The sequence below is a fragment of the Diadema antillarum genome, unplaced genomic scaffold, assembly GCF_040938485.1.
Source record: "Diadema antillarum isolate AM-2024a unplaced genomic scaffold, OU_Dant_1.0 scf00000132, whole genome shotgun sequence".
NCBI classification, from domain to species: Eukaryota; Metazoa; Echinodermata; class Echinoidea; order Diadematoida; family Diadematidae; genus Diadema; species Diadema antillarum.
Genome location: NW_027271021.1, coordinates 1,695,292 through 1,700,704, shown reverse-complemented (window position 1 = coordinate 1,700,704; position 5,413 = coordinate 1,695,292). Strand labels below are relative to the sequence as shown.

Below are 5,413 nucleotides of genomic sequence, written 5' to 3'. Positions count from 1 at the left end.
AAAACATGGAATTCTTGTCATTTTTTTGCTAATCAAATCTTACAATTCCAATCAAGATATAGTGACGGCCTTATAGATAACGATTTATACCAACAAACTGCATGAGGAATTTCAAAAGTACTCTAAATTATTACGCGCGAGTAAGCCGAAATTTGAAATTTGTATATTTCCACGTCATCATCACGTTTTGTTCTTATCTCTTTTTTTCTTTTTCATTTTTGATAAAATTTGACGGGGGAGCGAAGCGAGCGAGCCGAAAATTTTTCTATTTCAGCTTACAAAACATGGAATTCTTGTCATTTTTTGCTTATTAAATCCTACAATTCTAATCAAGATATAGTGACGACCTTATAGATAACGATTTATACCAACAAACTGAGGACTTATAATACTAGTACTCTAAATTAGTACGAGCGAGTGAGCCGAAATTTGCATATTTCCGCGTCATCATTACGTTTTGTTCTTATCTTTTTTGATTTGTTTTTTTTTGCCCCCCCCCCCCATATGTTCGAAACCGTTGGCGTCCTCTCTTGATCCAATTGGCGATCGCTTCAGAACGAATGAAATTGCAGCCGCTGCTCCGTGTACCATTTTCCTGCTTAATATGAAATGACATGTGTGAACACAATAGACATTGTCATTTTGTGCGCGTCATCGTCACGTTTTGTTATTATCTTCTTCTTTTCTTTTCTTTTTTTTTTTGATAAATTTTGGCGAGCGAGCCGAAAATTTTGGTATTTCAGCTTACAAAACATGGAATTCTTGTCATTTTTTGGCTTATTTAATCTTACAATCCTAATCAAGATAATAGTGACGGCCTTATAGATAAACATTTATACCAACAAACTGTGGACTTGAAAAAGATACTCTAAATTGTACGAGCGAGTGAGCCGAAATTTGCATATTTCCGCGTCATCATTACGTTTTCATCTTGTTTGATTTGGTCCCCCCCCCCCCGTATGTTCGAAACCGTTGGCGCATTCTTTTGATCCAATCGGCGATCGCTTCAGAACGAAAGAAATTGCAGCCTCTGCTCCGTGAAACATTTTGCTTGCTAAATATAAAATGACATGTGTGAACACAATAGACATGGTCATTTTGTCCTCGTCATCATCACGTTTTGTTCTTACCTTCTTTATTTATATGAATTTTGGCGAGCGAACGCAGCGAGCGAGCCGAAAATTTTTGTATTTCAGCTGACAGAACATGGAATTCTTGTGTGAACACAATAAACATTGTCATTTTGTCCGAGTCATCATCATGTTTTATTTTTATCTTGTTTGATTTGGTTTTCTGCCCCCCCACCATTCTCCCTCCCCCCCCCCCTTTCCGGGCGAGTTTTTCTTCTTCTTCTTCTTCTTCTTTTCTTTTTTCTTCTTTTTCGTTTTTTTTTTCTTTTTCTTCTTTTTTTTTCGTTTTTTGCGCCCCCAAGGAGTGGCGCCCGGGGCACGTGCCCCCCTTGCCCCCCCCCCCCCCCCCTAGATACGCCACTGAGTACAGTTAATTCTGAGTAGACCTCTATAACCGACGGAACCGGAACAGAAACAGAAACAGATCCAGATATTTTTTACACATTGATAGGAAAGGATATTGATAATTGAAAGTCTAGCCCATCAAGATGTAACTGATATTATTAGTGATACGATCTCTAGAAATCTACATTTTCTTATTAAAGTCTTATATAGATTAACTAAACTAGTCTGTCTAGACCCTAAGCACTAGATCTAACAGTTAATTAGTCTAGCACTAGCAGTCGTACTTGTAGCATGCACTAACGAGTAACGTTAGCACTACTCGCAGTCAGCAGGCTTCTTCTTAGTTTTAGACCCATTTTACAACATTAAACGATAGTAATGTTAGTCCCTTACGGTGATCTAACGTAAGGGTACTAACGTTTAAGATGGGTCTACATTTTTTTTTTTTTTTGGGGGGGGCCAAAATGTGCTCATGGTTATCAAAATCATACGGTAGGCCTACTCTGGTAAAGCTAGTGATGGCTACAGAAATACAGTGTCGATTATTACTTAGGCCTAGGCACCTACTGGATCTAGATTGTCAGTAGCTGTGCTAGCCTTTCCTGCCCTTGGCTGTGGTCTAACGCTCGAACCGTAGGCTTAGACCTATTTTGTATAACGTTAGAGGAATTAGAACTCTAACCGTTGGAGTTAGACCTACACTGTAATTGAGATCCATTGCTATAGTTACAAGCAGTATGAATCCAGATCCTAGACAAAAAATAAACAAACTGTTCCCAAACTTTTTTTTTTTTTAGAGCAGACATAGTGTCTAGTCTCATGGAAATTACCTAACTACAGTATATAAAGCCAGGAGTATAGCACTCTAGATTTTTAACAATAAGGCCTAAGTGGAGCTGAGGTAACTTAGATTGATCAGTTGTTCTTGGAGACTTGTACAGAAATTGTAGTCTAGAAACACACACACACACAAAACAAATGCAATGCATTGAAGTGACCCTCTCTACATGTAGGTTACTAGGTGATTAACATTTTATCCATGTTTGTCCGAGTTTTTATGTGATGATCGATCATGCACTCCAAACTGAAAGTTGTTACTGTATGAGGCTGTAACAATGTTCATGCTCAGGTCTGCAGACTAGTGCTACAAAGTATTTGATTATCCGGCAGTGCATCATTTGTTAATCTGTGTCGATAATAAACACAGCCTTGTCGTTGCTGCCTCAGCAAGTCACAAACACAAGCACTTGGTAAGGCTATATAGTATACAGTACAGTACCGGTGTACATGTCATACTCTCTGTTAACTTTAATTGCCCTTTAATTTCATAACAAAGTATATCAAAATGAACTCTCAGTCTGAAATCATCAAAGACCCTGCCCCAATGTGTAGGGTGTACAAACTGTACTTGCAGTTTGATTGCAGAATGTAAAACATCATTCAAGGGCAATCATGAATTATCCAAAATTGCAGACTGTAGGAAACAATGCTGTGTGCGTCATGTGTTACACATGTTTGTATATTGACATACTTGTACTAAACGTACACTATATGTAATGCATAGTGTAATTTAGTTAAGCTTTCGAGCCCTTAGACCTTAGTAAATGACTGAAATAATTATGATTGTGACATATGAATTTATGAAGCACTTATGTACAGGCCTGTCCAATGATCAACAATGGTGAATAGTTGAATAAATTTGTTCATCACTATATGTGTTTGTTAACTCTAGATTCACTCCCAAATGTTGTCCTTTTTACCCAAATGTTAAATTTAGAGTCTACTGTAATTATCATAAATGCCTGAAAATAGTTGTCCCTTTGTGTCACCCTAAACAGGTCTGAATAAAAATGAAATCTCTAAGGAATTCATACTGGAGGCTTGTCTCAATGTTGAAAAGGAAGAGCAGAAAAGGAGCAGCTGGCAACTGGTTGTCCTGCAGAAGTACATGAATCCCTCTCTTACCTGCAATTTCTGAGGACAAACATGCCAAGAGGATACCTAACCAATTTTGGAGACTGAGGTACAGTATATATGTTAGAAGATAAAATAAACACTTTTTATACTTTCCAAAATGTTTATGTGACTGCATGTGTGAATACATCAGTTTCTTTTTCTTTTTATGGTGGCTTGACAATAAAAAAAAACAAAACATTAAGTTGAGAGCAAGAAAGATATTATTTCAAAAAGTGTCATTTAATTGTCTTTTACAGTATTTTGAAGAAAATAAAAATTTCATTCATGCTACCCTAAAAGTGATGAATAGTTTATTCATAGAACTTCAAATACAGTCATTGTAAGCAATTTCTAGAAATAAATGAAAACATCATTTCTTTGAAAGAATGAATCCATTGTAAGACATAGGGGGAATGCATCCCTCTTCATCATTCTAATTCAATACAATATGTAATCATGTCTGTGTGGTTTTTTTTTTCTTTTTCTTTTTCTCCTATTTACTAGGAATTACAAGATGATAAAGACTCTACCAGCAAGGCGTCAAAGGCTGAAATGCTACACATAAGGAGCAGGAGAAGGAGAAGCAGGACCTGTCAAAGCAAAACCTAAGAAGATAAGGAGGAGTCAAGAAGCAAAGGAAACCAAAATTTTATCAGCAGTAAGTACCCTGCTGATGCACTAATGGAAAATGTTTGCTTTACCTCTAAAATAGAGAGAGAAAGAAAAACAAAAACATGCTTCTTCTTGTTGTTTTTTTCCTCTCTCTCTACAGACAAGTGCAACATATTTATGTATTTGGGGTGTACCTGAAAATCCCAAATTTGATTTACATACTTCAAAGAACATTGTTGAGTAGACTTTATTCAAAGAATTATCATCCAGGGATACTTCTTTTTGTCAGGGCGTTCAGATCTATGGTCACTGTCGAAAGGATTATTTAGGCGTAAGTTCTCTAAGTATAAAATAAAGACATGCCACATTGTTCTTTTACTTTTTCAAGAAAATAAAATTCCACAGTCAATTCCATGGTCGAGGAACTTCATAAAAACTCAACTCGATAACTCAACTGTGGTTGTCAGTTGCTAATGTGTGTAGTTCAAGTGCTGTAAACACTGTAAGCAAATTGGCGGAAAGTTGGAGGCATCCTAAACTACAAACATTCGCTTCACAGGGAACCTTATGCATTTTTGTAACAATTAATATTTCCCCTATTTTCTCCCTTTTGCTCTCTTTTTTTGTGTTTGTTTAGCCCTTGTCATGTAGTTCACCTCAACACTTACACCTGTAACTGCAAGATCGGTGTGGGATGACATTGCTGTCTCTCTGGGACTTACTGGAAACAAAATGTGACTTTTCAAAGCAGGAAAGTGGTAGCTACTACAGCAGGCAGTCGTGAAGGTGGAACTTGAAGAAACTGACATATTGACTTGTTTCTTTCATTTATGTTGGACCAGTGCAAGTTTCCATGAACTTTACATGCATTTGATGTTAACTTACAATGGTTTGATTTCTGTTTTCCCACCAACTACAAACACAGCTACTCTCGAAAAACTCAAATTTACGTGCAATCACCGTGAGTCTTATTTTTTTCTGAAATACCATCAAACAGCTGAAGAATTTCAATGTGCAAGGTTTTGTCAAGCTTTTAAAGCGATTATGCACTGTTACTCCGACAATGCACTTTCCCTTTCTCTTTAAAATGTATCCTGCAACTTTAAATCATGTACAACAAATGTACCATGTTTTGTTTGTATCACTGGAAAACTGGAGAGGGAAAAATTCCACAAGCTTTTGTTTGATTTGTGAGGGCCATTACAATGTTCAGAGATAATAGCAACACTCTTTCCACTACTGTTTAGAAATGTATGTTTTGTGCAACTTTACATTAAACTCAACATTTGGGCCAAACATTGTTTTAATGGCTCGAAAACTGGGGAAGAAAGCTGTTCTTAAAGCCGTTACATAACCTTGAGGGCAATTAG

The 5,413-nt window shown here is 36.8% G+C and overlaps 1 long non-coding RNA gene across 1 annotated transcript; it reads left to right on the top strand.

Annotated features, from left to right (window-relative positions):
* Nucleotides 1-3,285: 3,285 nt before the first annotated feature.
* Nucleotides 3,286-5,003, top strand: LOC139720707 (uncharacterized). The gene is made up of 3 exons (XR_011710174.1): nucleotides 3,286-3,498; nucleotides 3,936-4,089; nucleotides 4,681-5,003. It is a non-coding gene; the product is annotated as an uncharacterized lncRNA (long non-coding RNA).
* Nucleotides 5,004-5,413: the final 410 nt, after the last annotated feature.